An 18,844-nucleotide genomic window follows, 5' to 3' on the forward strand; every position below is an offset into this window, starting at 1 on the left:
CGCTTTATCTGTACTATGTCGCACAGGCTCTCAGCCAAAATGAAACCACTTTTACAAGACTATCGCTCTCCGAGAAGGTCTATTTACCTGTTTCTACTTCATCGTCGATTGAACATTATGCATAAGCCTGAGGACTACCAAGCTCCGTTTCCCACCGACACACTCGATGCTGTTGCCCTGTGCTACACTGAGCCAACGGCCCCTCGAATTTTCGTGTTCTTTGAGATTTAACTAGAATTGTTCTTCTTTCCAAGTTAATTTAGACGTCTGAGCAGCGGGAGGGCTCGACTAGTGGCGTGGCTGTTTCTTCCCGCAGTCGCAGTCGTTGGGCCGCCGCGTGGTCGACGCGAACGTGGCAGCAGACAACGAAGTGATTCTAAAGCAATAAGATGACTCAACTGCTCTTCCGCGCTTGCTGACAAACTAAGGCATCGCAAACAAACCAATCTTATGAAGTTCACTCATGACAGGAGAATCCAAGCCGATACCGGTGCGCCTCAAACGATGACGCACGATGATGTGCGCGCCCCGCCGCCCTAGGCAGCCGGAGAGCGATGACTACAGGTAGTGTAGCGGCGCCATCACTTCTGGAATGCTCGCTCCTGCGCAGTTCGCTCGGTGAGATTGGTCTATTGACTACTTGACAAGTAATTCTATCTTTTTTTGTGTGTGTGATACAGGCTTACTTTCTGCCCAATTATGGAGACACCGGCAATCCTTTTTGCAAAATTTGCAATTCGAGGAATTGTGCTGACCGTCAAATCATAAGCATGACCGCGCAGGCTGTCGTTCGAGGGTTGTGTGCTTCTTTTTATAGATATCGCGTTGACTTGGAAAAATTCAGTGTTGCTCCTGATACTTGACTGAGTTTACAAAGCACGTTCAAATCTGACTGCGAACATATAAAGCTTTCTGAAAAGTCAAATATTTTATTTTTTATTTTATTTGTTATAATATTATAATATTTGCAATCAAAATAATGGTGTGGTGTGTGGTGTACAATAAGCCTGCACACCAGGCTTTACGTTTCAGCGAAATTCCCAGAGTATGCTTATCATGTTTGAAAGACTAAATTATTAAATCTGTTCATTCTCGTTGAAATGTCAGCGTTTTTTTTTTTCTTATGAACGAGCGAATTTAGATAACCTAAAAGACAAATTAGGTCATGATGTTGATTTGCGCGGTGTGTTTTGGTCCTTATACTTTTGAAATAAAAAAAAACAGCGCAATGTAAGAAAAAATGATGAAGTGGAAGATCTATAAACAAACGGTACCAGATATGAGTGAAGCAGCATTAAGCAATCGATACGGTAGTCGCTACATTAAGCTACTCAGTTATATTTTTGAACCACTGCTTCGTAGAATATACGGCGGCTAAATCATAACTCGTTCCTTTGCAGCTGCAAATGTCCAATTCGCTAGCGAAAAACAAATCTTCAGCTAACAATTATCTCCAGAACCTGCTAACATGACAAACAAGTGCATTGCGCACATGTCTCCTTGTCTACTTTTCCGCATGTTCAGAGGTTCACCTCCACTACCGTCAGCGTTGCCAGCGATATCTAAATAAATTCACGCAAAAAGAAAGAAAAGAGGGCTTTATTTCTCGGTCGCCGACGAATGCCTTGTACTCATGTAGGAAATCACTTCCAAACTGTCCTGTTCACTGTGGTATAAAGGATGTGTTCACGGCGCCAATGCTACTTCTCTTTTTTTATCGAGCACATGGCAAAAACGATGTTTATGCACACAAAAAGCATCCTATCAAATGGATAATTTAAAGTCATTTGCGAGATATTCCAAAACTTATTTCTCTTTTATGCAAAGGTGTAAATATTTTTAAGACTACTACGCAACTGTATAATCGTGCAAGCATGGCCTCCTAGCGTGTACCCCATGCGTACCAGCACGTGTAGTCTACTCGCGAATTGAGCTTTTACGATGCAATACAAGACGAAAAGACGGTAAAAACGCAGGCGAGCTGGTGAAGAACTTCTACATTAACCCGAGAAACGGAACGATAACAAAACGCAACGAACACTCTTACATGTATGTCAAGACCCTCACCGCAAACAAATAAACACCTTCTTTTCACTTGGTCACCACCGGACACTCAGACATATACGAATGATTCAAGCTGCCCCCTCCTTTCACACAAACCATCCACCCTGACGACCTCATTGAAGGGCTGACCATCCACATGCAATTACAGGCAACTCAAGTACAAGCTTTGCTATTTTTGAAAAACCCACAAAACAAGACCTTAAAAATACAAGTACTCTTCTAATCACTATCCAATGCCAAGGACGATGTGCTTACACAATTGCCAGAGGTCAGAATATGCATGGTCTTCCTTAGAACTCTCCTACTATTTTCTTTGTTTTTGTGCAAAACCTAGGTATCCCCCCCACTCCGGCTGACAGTCATTACAGTCTACAAACGTTTTTAACGATTTCCGAGTATTGAGTCTTAACTTCTACCGCCTTTTAAGTTCCAATAGTCGTTTATTTAAATAACGAACAGTTTTTCCAACGTAAGAAAACCCACACCGCAACAGAATGCCGTACACCAATCCTACCTGACAAATTACATCTGGATTTCTGATTTTTTTTTCTCTGACACCCCTGAAGACCAACCGAAAAGAGGGTTAACCTTTCTAGTTTGCGCTGAGCTTTGAAAACTAATCTTGCGCCGAACCTCTTTGGTACAAATTTAAAGTTATCAGAGATTTCATGGTAGTAAGGCACACAGACAGTATTCGTCACAAATGGTTTTTCCACAGAAGCCGAACTAAACTTTCCCAAAACCTTGGGCGCAACTCTAACATTTTTATCGTGGTGATGGCCCGCTTCCAATAGACGCAACTTTTGCAACTCAACTGCCTTTCCAACCCAGTGCGTACAGGACTTTTTACGGGCGTTATTCATCACAGACGGAATTACGCCCATTTTAACTATCTTCGAGTGACAGCTGTCAGCCACCATCAAAGGCTTTGCCGATTCCTTGTCGTACCTCCATCACAGGACCTTTTCCGCGTGCAACAGGAAGTCTAAGTACTTTATTTTACCCTGAAGGGTATTTTCTTCCGTGAACGTCAAATCCTGGCACTTGTCTACTATATAATCAAGATGTCGTCTACGTAGCGACGGACAACGACAGCTGCACTCGGAAAGGACACCCCAACCGTGTCAACGTGAACATGCATGTCGTTTAAACAAACCTCGGACACCACTAGCGTAAGGATAACCTTCAACGTCTGCAACAATGAACTCTAAATAAAACTCCAGTATGTTAAAAGCTCTCCTCATCAATCAACGAGGAAAACTAAAACTTCACTACATTATCATCACACCACCTTTTGACCCTCATTGGCAGCTCCGACTTGTCCATAGAGTAGTATTCCTTGATGTCTAAAGTGGCTACCATCACACCTATTCTCGTGATTCGGATTATATACTTCAATCTATCGCTCAAAGTTTGTTAGTGACAACGGATTGTTGAGCTCCACTCCTGTTAAGCACTTCTAGAAAAAAGGACACCTGCAGTCAAGCTCCATTTTTATTCACAACCACTCTCAGGGGAAAATCAGCCTTATGGTCTTTCAGCAGAAATTGCTATCTTACGTTTGCCAGCGATATTTCCCCAATCTTTGTATCTCCGTCGGAAAATCACACTCTTTGAGTACATCTACCACGCTCCAAACAAGTCGTTTTCCAGGATAGAAAACCTTCCTGATTTGTAAGTTTGGAGCAAAGTAAGCTCCTTTTGTTCCAGCTCCTTCCTTACTTCACTGAACGTGTCACAATTCACCGTTTCCGTCAAAAAAGAGAGATCTACCTACCTAGACATTTTCCTTATTGACTTGTCAATAAAACATTTTCTCTTATCCTGTTCACAGATTTTTCTGGCAATTTTGAAGACATCAGTTCCGATGTCAACTTTAGAAGGCTTCGCATTAACGGAGAACTTCGGCCCCTTAGCCAGACATGTTGCAGTTTTTTCGTTCAGCTGCTTTCCCGACAAGTTGAGAGGCTATCCTTGGCGATGAATTCCAACATCTGCTGTGACGCCTGCAGATCAATTTCTAAGGGTGCTAACGTTTTCCTTACAATTCCGCTCCATAGCACTTTCCATTTTTACCACAACAAATACAAACAGGTAGAATACTCAATACTATTAACTTAACATAGTCTTCCTCAACCGTTAATGTACAAATACTGTCCCACACCTTACAGGTTTGCCTGAGTTGGTCCTGCAGAGAGTCCTGTAGGCCGTCAGCACTTTTTCATGTCCCTCCAATCCCCACCCAGCGATAAAAGGTAAGGCCATCTTTTTTCTTCGATATATCTTCCCCTTAAGCAGAAGCCCAGAAAACACCAATCCGCCTCGAGCTCCGCCATCCGCTGCCCCAACTTGCAAAGTGCTAAGAGACTGCATACATCCATGCACATACGACGAAGGCAGTGACAATAAAAACAACGACGAACACACCTCTAGGCCTGCATAGCGGATAATCTTTAAAGAAAGGGTAAAATCACAGGCAAGCTGGTGAAGAACTTCCTTAGTAATTTAGTTTTCCAATCTCAGCGCAAATTACAAAGGTTAACCCCTTTTTGGGTGGCTTTCAAGGGCGCCAGAAAAAAATATAGAAAGCCAGGGGCCCTAAACTCGTCAAACACAAAGCAGGAGCCGAAAGTTCGTGAAGCACGCCGATTGGACATCGGCGACAAAAGCGCGAAGTCATCGTCATTATTCTCCAATCGGTGCTCTCCGTCAACTACGGCCCTAACTTGGTGTTTGACGAGTCTAGAGCCCCTGATGGCACCTGTCAAGTAGGAGTAGTGTACGACATTCCGTTGCGGTGTGGGTTGTCTTGTGTGGCAAACTGGTCGTTCTTAAAATGAAAGGCTCTTGGAACATAAAAGGTCACAAGAAGATAAGGTTCAGTACTCGAAAATCGCTAAACATGTTGTAGACCGTAATGACTGTCAGCCTGAGTGGGGGATACCCAGTTTTTGCACAAAAAGAAATAAAATGGTAGGAGAGTTCTGAGGAAAACCATACGTACTTTGACCTCTGAATATTGAGTAAGCACACCGGCCTTGGCATTGTATAGTAATATAAAGCTTCTTTTTGTGTGTGTGTGTGTGTGTATGTGTGTCTCAGGCGGAATTTCCAAGAATGATTAGTATTGTGCTTGAGTTTCCTGTTATCGCATCTGGCTGGTCAGCCATCAAACGAGGTCGTCAGAGTGGGTGTTTGGTGTAAAAGGAAGGGGGCAGCTCGAATTATTCATATCTGTCTGAGTGTCCGGCTTTTGTTGACCTAATGGAGAGGAGGATTTTGTGTGTGTGTGTGTGTGTGGGAAGGGTTTTGACGTAGATATGACAGCCTTCATTGTTCAAATAAACTAGAAGCTGTGTTTCAGACTTGTTGTTTTGTCCGTTTTTTATCATTTTCTGGATAAATAAATGAATGGATGTTAATGGCTATACCTTGTAACAGGCGGTAGCTTGCGCCACCTAGCCTATGTTTAAAAACGTTCTGCCTTTCCACTCTCGTGAAGAAGGAAGACCAGCGGAGCTGTACTCAATACACTGTGTGCTTCTTCTTCGTCGTCGTCTGTTATTCGCACTGTTTCCTACGATGAATTCCCGCCAACGCGCCCAACTATCCATTCTTCTATTAAAGCTGGAAAGGTTGCCGCCATCTACAAGCGACGGCGGAAACCATACTGGTTATGTGATTGCCGCCGTCGCTTATAGAGGGCGGTAGCTGTCCATGTAGGTTTGTGTCGACATACATGGGCACGATCCTGGGGAACCTAGCCCTTAACAGCTCTACTGTGAGAAGACAAGCATGTGATTCCTCCCGCTTTTCGAAGCCACTTTTCTCTCGTAACTATCATCAGGCAGTGTAGGATTTCACCAAGAAGACCTTTGGGGGCATCGGGCAAAAAAACTAAAAACGTCACCCCCGACAAGAGAGTCGCCAATTTTTCTCTGGCCAAACCTTGTCGGCGTTATTCCAGTACGGGGCCCACTGGAAGACAGGGTAGATAGAGACTTTAGGCCGGAGCCCCACGGGAGGGAGTCCCAATTTTTTTTGTCCCGTCTGTCCCCAACTGTGCTAGTTAGTTGCGCATCATTTAATTTTCCCTAGATAATTTCCACCAATCTTCTAATCAACTCTTTGTGACTGTAATCCTTTTCTCTTCCGCCCTTCCATCGTCGCCAGCAAAACCCAGGGCCCCGGCTAGATTTCTTGTCACTTCAGGGAGGTCGGGGCGAAGCCCCATGCACTTCAAAACCAAGTGCTCTAGTGTCTCGCCCATATTACGGCAGGCGGCACATAATGTGTCTGTCTCCTCAAAATTTAGCCCTATACGTCCTCGTCCTCAAAACTCCTGTTCTCGCTTCAAACAGTAAAGAACTCCCCAGTGAATTGTCAAACACATATTCCTTTCTTATGTCCTGTTTTTGTAACGTGTACATCGTTAGAGCTGATTTTTCCTGCATTCTTACCTCCCACGTTTTTCTTTCTGCCTTTCTCACTTTCTTTTCCACTAAAGTGTCTGCTCAGCCCCATCACTAGTGTGTAGGTATTTAAATGTAGGCTTTTTGGTTCGGTTTGCGCATTTTGTGCATAAACTTTTTATGGATAAATACTTTTATGCCTTCCTTGCCCAACGCCTATCGTGTCATACATTTCGGTGAACCATTGTTCAAATTTCAACTTACTAATGGCCTCCCTGCTTTTAAAAGACGACCAGCCCAGGTCCCCCTCTACTCCTTCATTTGGTGTCTTTCCATGTGCTCCCAGTGCCAATCTGCCTACGTTTCTTTGTCGAATTTCTAATTCTGATTGAACCTCTGATCTCATGCACAGTACCCCATTGCCAAAAGACAGTCCAGGTACCATCACTCTTTTCCACATACCTCGGACCACTTCCTATTTATTATAGTTCCATAATGCATTCAACTTTTTAATAGAAGAATTTATTTTCCCTTTTCAAATTATATTCTCCTCATATTACTCTAGATATTTTCTTCCCTCATTGGCCCACACTCCCAGATAATTGCATTTTCTTACATGGCTTTTTATCCTCAGGGGCTTCCTCTTTCCGTCGTTAAACACCATTATTCGAGACGTGTCACCACTAAACCTCATGCCCAAGGTGTCTCTTTCCTCTCCACATGTTCCGGCTAGTTCCTGTAACGTATCCTGTTCATCTGTCACAAATACTATGCCGCCCGCATACATCAGTCCTGCTATTATCTGTTCAACATTTCTCCCACCTTCCATATAACTCGCATCAAAACCTAAGTTTCTCTTTTCTAATTTATCTTCAATTTCACTGAGATATATAATAAAGAGTAGAGGTGACAGTGGACAGCCCTACCTAAGCCCTACTTGTATTTCTGCTGGTTGTGTGGTTTCTCCTTCCCATGTTATAACTACCTTATTATCAGTGTACGCCTGCTGAAAAAACATAGCCAAACTTGCATCTAAGTCATACTCGTTCAGCTGATCTCAAGGTTTTTCCTGGTTCACATTATCGCACGCTCTCTTTATGTCGAAATAATCTAACCATACAGGAGTTTTGTTCTTCATGGCTATTTCTATATATTGTGTGGTGACGAATAAGTTATCTTCCAGTCTTGTATATATTCAAAATCCGTTTTGGAGCTCACCCAGCATTCGCATATCTTCTGCTCATTCCTCGATTCTCCGCTTTACTATCTTCATAGCCAATCTGTATAGAACTAAAGCTGCCGTTATTGGGCGATATGACATAACGTTGTCTTCGTTTCCTCTGCCTTTAAATATTAGACTCATTTTACTTAGTTTACAATCATTCGGTACCTCCCTACCCTTAATTATTTGACGAATCGCATGATTAACTTCAATTTGCTCTTTTTTTTTAGTGTCTTAGTGAGTTCCATGGACATGCCGTCTGGGCCTGTCACTGTACATGCTGGAACCTTACTTTCTGCCTTATCTGATTCTCTTGTGGTCGTCTCCATTGTTAAATAATCCTGCTCATCTACACTGTTTCTGTTAATGCTAACCACTGTCCCACTCTGCTCAAGCTGGGAGAAAGCCTCTTCGATTGTCCGCTTAATATATTCCTGTACCTCCTTCCCCCTCTACTCTTCTCTCCTCCAGTGTGGTCAGTACGTGTTTGAGACATCCTATCTTTCTCCCCTGCGCTTTAACGTGCTCCCAAAACCTTTTTCCTGCATTCCTCTCATTGTTATTTATTTTCATCATTCACTGCACTCCTGCACTCCTGATTTTGGCCTGTATTAAAGTTCATGCTTCCCTCTTCTGCTCTTTGAAGTTCTCCCAATTTTATGCTACTTCAGCTGGCAAGGCTCTCCTCTTCTTTGCCCATCTATGCTCCCTAGATGCCACTTTGCGACTTGATATGGCTGCTTTGACCTCCTTATCCCTTAACTCCGGTTACTATGAAATGTTGCGATTAGCTGTCTTTGCGTGGACTGGATTTACATGGATGCGACTGTAGCCCATAGAATCGAGATTTGACAATTTCTATTGGTAGCAGATGGGTAGAAGAGTAAGTAGAAGGACAGGCCGCATGCGATTGGCCCCTGCTCGATTCGGTGTGCTACGATCGCATTCATGCAAACGTAGCCAGTGATGCTACCGTAGCGGATCGAATCGAGATTTCACTATTTTGATTGGTAGATGGGTAGAAGAGAAAGAAGTAGGGAGACAAGGGTGCGTGTGATTGGTCCCTCTTCAATTCGATGCGCTATAATGGCAGTCATGTAGACGTGGCCATTGACCATGCAATCTCACCAAGCGTTTGGCGCATGGGTGAAGCCGCCTTAACTTTATTTCGCAGGACGAAGGCGCCAGTGCCCGAAAACGCTCGTGCCTTGCCGTGCTCTGCATCCGCACAGCTCCAGCGAGGTTGTCCACGTGCAGGGGCTCTGATCTGGACACTTGGCGAAAATTGGCCAGCCCCAAGGCCAAGCACGGTGCCAGTCAGTAACGGCCGCAGGATTCCTCGCCGAATTTCTCACCAAGTGTCCAGATTAGAGCCCCAGAAAGAAGTTCCCTCGAAACATTGCGGCAGCGGTGGCGTAGCCAAAGGGTTACACCCATGACGCATGATGGACTACGTTGCCACGACTAGATGACGCCAGCGTCTGTCGTCGTAACGATAACGACAGATACACTGCTGCCATCTATAGGGCAGCCCTGTTACCCATTCGTTCTTTATTTATTTTAGGAAGCAATCTTTCATCGTGTACTCCAAATCATCCCAACAATCTTATCAGCTACTATTTTTGATGACAGCGCGTAGGTTTAATATAGAAATAGAGCAAAAACCTGGAGTCTAGTCACATGAAGATCGAAAATGTTTTAGTCAAGCCAATAGTGGTGCCAGTGTGTTTTCTCGTCATGAACACTCACTAGTTGTTGCGAAGACAAATTTAAAGAAAAATGCAAAAACAAATGGAAAGAGAAATACATAAACCAGTCTTTATTGTTGGCTGCTGCGACCCGTCGTCGTCGTCGTCGTCAACGGGAAACCGCCGACCTGACTGCTTCCAGCCGGATTTCCGGATTTTTTTATACGTTGACTTATCTCTTTAGTGCGGGCTCCCTGTCGGCACTGGCGCTCTGTTGATGATACTTGAAAAGTAAAATAATAATGAAATATTCAATGTTATCCTTATTGGCGGTGCTGCGAATATAGTCATATCGTTCTTTTGAAAAATTAATACGAGCTAATACTCTATGTTGCAAAACCGAATGCAGTTGAGCTGCTCACTACAAGACTCCCTAGTGACGTTGTATGTATGTGTGTGGGGTGGAAGGGGAGGGGGTTAAATCATTTGCTGCTCTCCTAAACAAATCGAGACCGAAATGTTTCTTTTGTGATTACAAACTCGGTATTCTTTCAAAACATCTGGGTGGTTTCATTTGAAATCAAACACGCGTCTAGGGGTGGGTATATTTATTTGCTTAAAAATCGATATATTATAGCTTCATTTCTGTTATGAACAAAAGCACTTTATAAAGTTTGTTCAGACAGTTTCTTCAAGGATATTTTTGAAGGGGGACAAGATGAAATGATACACTTATGCTGCTTGAAATTGTACAGTTTTTTTTTAATTGATAAAAACAAAGCCACTTACACTCATTTTTATCCTAAATAAAAAAGGTATATTGTTTCAAATTAACTAAACTGCTTTACTTTTTTTTCACGCCAGAAATTAAAAAAAAAGCCAAACATCGCATTTTCCACGTTTTGGTGACATATTTGAAGCCTTGTCTCTTAGAATTCAGTGTACAATTTGCTTATTACGTACAATATGCCTGTAGGCCTATAGATGTTTTATATATCTCATCACAAATATTTTTTGTTCCTTCAAAAGTAAATTTAGCCATAAGTTGAGCCCGCGTTATTACAAGTGGTCATTTTTGACAAAATAATCCCTGGCAAAGGCGGAACAAAGGGGACAAAGGACAAACACAAATCTCCAAATACAGCTACGCTACTGGAGTGCGACCGAAAATTTCCGCCTGGACCAGGAACAGCCGGATTTTTTCAGTCGCGAACCTTTTCCTTTTTTTAGGGATTATTTTCGTAATTGTTGTCCCGCTCGCTTGCACCTTTGGATTTAATTTCATTTTCAATCATAAGCTTAAAAGTGCAAGCTGTTTACCCTTGATAGTGTTAAACTGGTGGCAGCTGATAAAACCCGTTTGCTCTACTAACGTCTAACCCCTGGTTAGCTCAGTTAGTAGAGCGCTCCGCTGGAAATCAAGAGGTTCCTGGTTCGATATCAGGACCAGGTGGATTTTTTCAAACGCGCACCATCACCTAACTGTGTTTGGAGATTTGTGTTTGTCCTTTTTCCCCCTTGTTCTCCTTCTCTAGGGATTATTTTCGTCATTCTTGTACACCTTGCTTGTACCTTCGCATTTAATTGCATTATCGGCCATTTTTAATTGATATTATTTTTATAGTGTTTTCAATTATCTTAAATGTTTGTGCGCATAGTCAAGTTTTGCCTTTTTTTTTTTTGCTCTATTTCATGTAAAACATTTTTAAAGGGTACTCCGGCGTATTCTTCATAGTCCCTGATTTGCGTGAAAATTTGCGAAACAGACCATTAAACATCGCTGAAATAGTAATCCAAATATTGGGCCAAAATAAAAAAATAAAAAATTCGTGAAGTTGTTGAATTTACAATTTTGGTCCTCACCGTGATTTCTGAGGTAAAATTCATTATTGACAACAATTAAAAATTGATTCCTCTAGAATTTTACGATGCTCTTGATCTAGTGCTGGATAACGCCCAAGTAAAATGCGATGAAAGAATAACGCGGGAGGGAAACAATTCGCACACAACAATTGATTACTGTCTAATGTCTAGCAAATTGTATAACAAATTGGAACACCTTAAAATTAATGAGGAAGGCAGGAAAAGCTTAGGCAGTGATCATAAGCCGCTTAAAAGAAAGTTTGGCACAGCAGACCCAAATAAACAAATTCTTAAACTATAATGTAAATCGACCCTAAACGACGCCCACCTACAACAAGTATCGGAACAAATTGAAACTAGAGTACCCAGACAACTGGAGAGAGAACGGACATATGACGGTAAAGTAAACACTTTTGAGAAAAAGTTATAGCCCAAAATCAAACCAAGAGGAAGAAGCAGAAGGAAGCACACACCGAAAAGCTGCTTGGGCAAAGAAAGTAAGGCGGCCATAGCAGGACGAAAAAATGATTCAAGGGACCACGGATGGGTGAAGAAAATGGGGGACACGCGCGCTGAAGTAGCATCAAAATGGAATACATTTCAGAAGAAAAAAAAAAGAGAGGCATCTGCTTTGATCCATGCCAAGATTGATAGAGCAGGAGCGCAGTAGATGGAGGTAAATCAAACTGATAAGAATGCTGCTAGGAAATTCAAGGAGCGCATTAATGCACAGAGGAGAAAAAGAGACGTGTTTCATTGTTCATTAACCACAAAAAAGGGGATAGGTGTAGAAAGTGAGCAGGCAGGTGAATTTATTACACGAACGATTGAGGCAACATTTGCAGAACTTGCACCGAACGATGTTGGAAAGAACTCAGACAGCAACGCGTCACAAGACTAGAACACCAATGAAAAAGAACCGAGACGACCACGGGCGAATTGAACAGAGCAGAAAGTAAAGTACCAGCTGGAACGGCGACAGGCCTAGATGGCATAGGAATTAGACTAGTCAAGACACTAGGAACAAATATCACGTCAAAGTTAAGACGAACAACTGATGAAATATTTAGGAGGGGGGGGGGGGGGGGATTTGTTCCCAATCATTGGAAACTAAGCATACTGAGATCACTATATAAAGGCAAAGGAAATTAGGATTGCATAACATCATACCGCCCAGTAGCAGTAACATCGGTCTTGTAAAGACTAGCGATGCAGGCAATAAAAAGAATAGAAGAACGGACAAAAGACATCCTAGGTGAGCTACAGAGCGGGTCCCGATGAGATGAAAGAGTATATGGCATTTTATTCATCATCGCTCAAAGTATAGAGCTGGCACGGGTGAGTAAAAAACCGTTATATATAGAATTCATAGACTTTGAAGGAGCGTACGACATTGTTAGTCGAGGAAGACTGTGGGTACAGCTGAGAGAGCATAATTTAGATCACGTTCCATTAGGCTTTTCCAAAGGTATAGACCAATAATAAGGTTACTGTAACGTCGAAAGTAGAAATAACAGAACCGACAGCACTAACAAGAATGAAACGCGATAGCGCTATTGAGCCCCGTTCGCATCGCCTTGTCCTTCGCTCCTCATGCTCTTCCTGCCAGCGGGAAGGAAGCGCGGCGGATATGACCTAGTTAGTAGCGTGTCTGGCTCGCAACCGAAGGGCCGTGTGTTTAAATCCCGCCTGAAATTCTTAAAAATGTTTAAGGCAAATGAATTACTTTAATGGTGATGGTGAAAAACCGCAACAGGACAACGGACAGAAAGGAAGACACAGACACAGCGCTACTCACAACTGAAGTTTATTTTCGTTGTAACTCATTATATATATACCGGCGCCAACAAAAACCATCGAAGAAGGATATACAAATACAGATTGTTAAAATGCTAAACTTATGACATTAGTCATCACACCATTTCAAACTACTAATCCCTGGTTGAGGAACAGTAATTCTTTGTCCGACAAAGGTACAGAGGGTGTGCTGGCACACTGCAGCCCCAATGGACTAATTTCTTGGGACTCAGGTATTTCTCGGGTGATTTTGGTTTTCTTTTAGTGTAGTACAGCACATTCAGCCAATGAGGTGGAATTCAGCCACCATCTCGGCAGCACGCACCGAGATGCCATGATACGACACTATCGACGTTGTGTGCTCCATCAAACGTTCATTCAAGCAGCGGCCCGTCTGAACTAAAGTTCCTTGATACTTCTTTTACAAGTCACGACAACCAATACAAATGACAAAGCACATTCGCCTGGATCAAAATGTCGGTATTCAGTTTTAACTTCTGCCTGCGTCGTCCATTCGCTTCCTAAAACCTTCACCGTCACGTAGTCGGCGCTTCAAAGATGTCGCTACTTGTAGGAAGCTTTTATCTAGGGACTTTAGCCTGAACCAGTGAAATCGTTTGAGATATGCGATGACCTTTGATTCGCATTACATGTCATGTTTTTAATCACTTTCATTTCACGCGTGACGTCACGTTTCAGGTGAGCGTTGGGGGTTGTTTGAAATTCCCGCGCGAGGTCATGTGGCAGTGACGTCATGACCCTATCGACCAATCAGGATTTTCTCGTTGTAACGACGTCGACGCCGGCTTTTCTGCGACACGGGCTCCTTAACGCTATCGCCTTAAAAAGAGGACTCGGTCAGTGTTGTCCGCTATCGCCCCTGCTTTTTATGATACGCCTGAGTGGAATGGGAAATTAATTAGAAGAGTGCAATTTTGGTTTTGACGTGACATATATGAAGAGAGGCGAAAATGTAAATGGAGTTATTCTAGGAATTTTCTACACAGATGACATAGCACTGCTAGCACATAGCCAGGATAGGTTAGATGAGCAGGTTAAGACCTGTAAGGAAGGTGACTTTTTGGGCCTGCAATTCAGCAGCGTCAAGTCAAGAATGATGGTTTATAACAATAAGAAGGGCCACTCACTTAAAATAAAAGCCATTTTAATAGAACGCCTAGAGAGATATAAATAGCTAGGAGTATTGCTGAATGAGGGGGAAATACTTAGAAGAACACGAAAAAAATATGGTAATGAAAGAAAATGTATGGCAGCAATTATGAAGCATAGGACTCTATGGAATTACAATCGATATGAAATTGTTAAAGAAATATAGGAAGGACTCATGGTGCCGGGTCTGTCTTTTGGCAATGATGTATTATGCATTAAGTCTGGGGTCCAGTCGCGTCTAGAGATCCGGCATAGGTGTCTGGTCAGACTGGCACTGGGGCGCATGGGTATACACCAAATGAAGGAGTGCAGAGAGATATGGGCTGGTATTCTTTCGCGGTTGAGAGGCGATTAGTAAGTTGATATTCGACTAAAGACTAGACATAATAGTAGATACATGGTGGGCGAAAAGGGTATAGAGGCATATATATCTATATGAGACGTCTGAACAGAAAATACACACACCGAACCAGAAAACTGAAATTCAAATACCAACAGTTAACTCCTGGGGCACATCAGACTACCTCTGCGGAAAAAGAAATAAAAGAAGCAGAGAAAGAAATGTGGAAGAAGAGAATTCAGGGAAAATCAGCTTTAACAATGCTTAGGGAACGAAAACAGAAAATCAGGAAGGAACAATAGTATGATAATTTGCGGTAAGCTCGTTATTATTTGAGGCAAGAACAGGAGTATTGAGGACTAGGACATAGAGACCCTTTAAATAAAAGATCGCCATCTGTCGCAAGGAAGGGCTATTAGTCTCCGACGCCATCTTGAAGGTTACAGCGTCGCCCATATCAGTTTGCACATGTTTAAATGTTGCAATACTAATCACAATACTTTCGCGTTTTGCTATGCAAAGTCATAGGGAAAGTAGTTTTGTTGTCCGAATTTGTGAAGAACCTATTTGCCTTGTTCTGCTGGGATGCCAGGACTAAAAGTCAGCCACGACGGGCGTGGCGACTGCCCGTTGGACGTGGCAAGGCTCGTTTGGTGCGGAGATTTGCAAGTGAACTGATAAACTGTATAGAAATTTACGATTGTCATGAATGAAAAGTGTGCGATTATGGGTTTTGAACGCAGCTTTATTCGTGTGGGTAGTTGCGTTCGTAAACGTAGAAGATAGAAAACTAAAAACTAGTGTCTCGCGGGCTCGTCTGGCAGATTTATACAGGTGAATATTTACAGCGTTGAGACTGCTAAAAACAATTCAAAGTGACGTTATATCAATATTTTGTTGTAATACGTGTACTAATTATTTTCAAGGAATTGTTCTTTTTAACAACTACGTTCGACAAAGCGTGGAAATAATTTTCTCGTGAATAAGGCTTATTGAACAATAAATCAAAATTGCGAGGAATAAACTTTGAGGTATTGGTGTTTTGTTTTGTGTGAGTAAATATCAAAATCAGTTAAAAGCAGCCCAATGAGACCTGCGGTATAGTCAAACTTGGCGTTGACATCACCAGTCTACACAGGTGATATCCTAGCGCCGTCCAAGAAAACGTAAAGGAACACTGCATTCGCGAAACCGGATAAAACCTACCTGCTTCACATGGTGTGTGCAGTTTAACCTACGACTTTGGCAGACAGTGAACTTGCAAGCGCAGTGCATATATCAATCGGTGAGCCCGTAGTCAACGGGTCGTTAATAACTCTGCATTGCGTATTACATAAGCTCGCGACTGATCGGGAGTGGACCCTAGAATAACAAATGAAGCAACTATAAGCGTTTCAACTCGTATAGCCACGAACAGTTACTTGCTCTTCACAACAAGGTTGGCGCGCATGCATCACCGAAACATATAAACAGCGTTCAAGAAACTAGTACACTCCCGCTTTTAAAAAACTCGTGGTATCACTCAGTCGCTTGTTGTTACATTGAGGCCAACAAAAAATAATTTCTCAGCGCGTCATAAAGAAACGGATGTTGACTCACGACCTCCTCACTACACCACGAAATTTGTACATGGGCGACGTGAACACACTGGGAACGTCCTTCAAGATGGCGTCCGCTGTGCAGTGCTCTCAGACAGATTTAGCTTTTTTTCACGGTTGTTAGATATTTAAAGGGGTCTATAGAACAAAGTACGATGAAAGGGATACACGGTGTTGTTTGCCAAGGGAAAGGCGAGACAATAGAACATATGTTGTTAAAGAGCACTGGGTTTGCTCCGGCCTTTAAGCAGGAGGCGACGGGTTTAGCGGAGTGCTGGGGTTTGAAGACAAGAATGGAAGAATCGTTGGTAAGTGCACCTTAATAACAAAGAGGAGATTGGAAGACTGATGAAAATTATCTAGGGTGAATTGAATGAAGTACAAGTAACTAGCACAGCTGGGGACAGGGGGGAGAAAGGAAACTTGGGAGTCCCTCCCGCGTGGTTCCGGCGCAAACTCTCAACCCTGTCTCGCTGTGGTCCCGGTGTTGGGGGTACCGCCAACTAGATTTGACCAGAAAAAAATTGTCCATCATCTTGCCGGGGGAGGAGGCGGGGGGAGGGGGGTGATGTTTTTAGGTAATTTGCCCGATCCCCCAAAGGTCATCCCGGTGATATCCGACACCGCCTTGTGATAGTTACAAAATTAGGGGCGGCAAATTGCCTTGGAAGGCCGAGGGGAGGAATAATACTTCTGGTTTGTAGTTTCTAGACTAGGTGGCGCAAGCTACCACCTGTTATAAAGGATACAGCCGTTAGTGTCCATCCATCCATCCAGGGGAAGGCAGGGGTTCACTGTTTGGAGTGTAGACTTTGTTCCCGACTGATTACAAATAGTGTGATGATATCAAATTAATGCTTTGGAAGCTCGCTCCAGCATCCGCCCAGAAGCACGAAACGAATGCTCGGCATCGTCCATTTTTAGACTGCCCGCTCGACCTGCAAGCCTTCCTTCCACTGCCATCACGCAACTTAGAAGTGCGGATATATTTGAATGTTAGTTTTTGCATCAATTTCACTTGTCGATTTCACAATAGCTAGTTTTAGTTACGCGATACTAAATACCACACAAGAAGGGAGGGTGACTCCGAAGGTACAGCTAGCTGGGTTTGCTCATAAATCGCCAGAGTAAACCTTGAAACACAAATTTATGACCCGAATTGGCAAAAGGACAGCTGATTCGGCTCCAACAGCTGTTTAGGTCACCGTTGGAGCTGTTCCTTCACACCTACCGACCGTGGCCTCTACTTCCGGCTTCACTTTGGATTTCCTTGTTTGGCTGGCTTGAGCCGGAATATTGCCTCCTCTTGTTCCTACCTTCATGTCATCAACGGTACGTCATCACACTCGAATGGCGTCCACTAAATAATTGAGTTCTAGCCTGAGGCTGAGCCTCGTTCAGCGCGTTGGCTGGACACGAATTCCCGCCAAACGGCGACTCAGCACTCGTATCTGATCCCTGTCAGCGCTCAATATAACTGTGATGACGTCAAAATTATAATTTCCACTCGTGGAATGAAAGAACTCCATCTTTCCATACCTCCCATTCCTAAACGTAAACAAATGCCAATTCAGAGCCAAATTGTGTTACTGGAAAAAAGAAGCATAATGCTACTGACGTTATCAAGGCGAAAACGACTGCAAAAGTAAGCAAAAGCTTTCTTAAAACACTGATTCTACTAAGCCGAAGGGTGACCGCACAAAGCGCTTCGTGTCACTTGGGGTCACCGCAGACATCGATCGTGCGATCAATTGTAAAAGGCTTGCCAGTCGCAACATATGCCAAAAATTAAAACAACCCATTTGTTTCACAAACGAACCATATACCCTCCACAGATACATGGTTGTCGTTTTGTTTGTTTTCCAAAGCCTTAAAGATGTATAGTTCATGCGTGGTGCGAGAAGAAGCTATCTTGCTCTCTGCATCGAAGTATTCGATGTAGAGAGCAAGCGCTGCCGCCATTCCAGTCCCCTAGCGATGCCGCCATTCCATTCCCATTCCATTTGGGGTCGCAAAGTACGGAACCATTCTGGTTCCGTACTTTTCCAGTGGGTGGAGTTGGTTGCCGTTTAGAACAGCTCCAGTGGGTGGAGTTGTTCTAAACGGCAAGAAACAAGCTTGCAGTTCTCCGGCAAAATTGATCTCGGCCGCGGGATGAATCGGTGGCCGTGTCTGTTAGCGCACCGCAGCTTGGAGTTCGTGGAGCGAAAACTCGCGCTGCAGGACCCAGGGATCCTGCGTTCAATCCCCACCCTTACCAGTTTCGAACTGCAGGAGCATCGTACCTGCGTGCGCGGTCGTGGATCACTACTGCGTGGTGCACGTTAAAAACCCCCGGCTGCGGTTGTAAAGCACTGGCTATACTTCTCCTCTACAGCTGACACCAGTCGCTCCTTTAGGATGACTGTGCACGTTTCCACTATTTACAAGAATTGCAGTCCACTCGCGGTAAAAATATAGTCCAGTCGGCGCTCACTCGCAATTGGGGTCAGCCAGAAAGTGCGCATGCAGAAGACACAAACAGAGCAATGAGCGCGCCATCGTAGGCTTTTGTGAAAAGCTGTGTACTCTGCCTCAACTTCTTTGGGCTACATTTTAAAGGCTAACGTGCAATGTAAATAGTAGCTGTGAAAAAGAAAAAAAAAGAATAAAAACTCCCGGCACTTTTCTTGTTACAAATTATCTTTTTT

General features: G+C 43.4%; 1 protein-coding gene across 3 annotated transcripts in view; it reads left to right on the forward strand.

Annotated features, from left to right (window-relative positions):
* The window catches only part of LOC8053674 (solute carrier family 35 member G1), a 125,127-nt gene that overhangs the window by 24,367 nt on the left and 81,916 nt on the right, over positions 1 to 18,844 (forward strand). For 2 of the 3 annotated variants that reach the window (XM_029984218.4, XM_029984220.4), the window contains one exon: positions 4,236 to 4,319. The exons of the other annotated variant lie outside the window; for it this stretch is intronic. The gene's annotated coding sequence lies outside the window, so the exon portion shown is untranslated. The remainder of the gene's footprint in view (positions 1 to 4,235; positions 4,320 to 18,844) is intronic. 3 annotated transcript variants of the gene reach the window in all.

This window comes from Ixodes scapularis, unplaced genomic scaffold (genome assembly GCF_016920785.2).
Source record: "Ixodes scapularis isolate PalLabHiFi unplaced genomic scaffold, ASM1692078v2 PGA_scaffold1__304_contigs__length_218370807, whole genome shotgun sequence".
Taxonomy (NCBI): Eukaryota; Metazoa; Arthropoda; class Arachnida; order Ixodida; family Ixodidae; genus Ixodes; species Ixodes scapularis.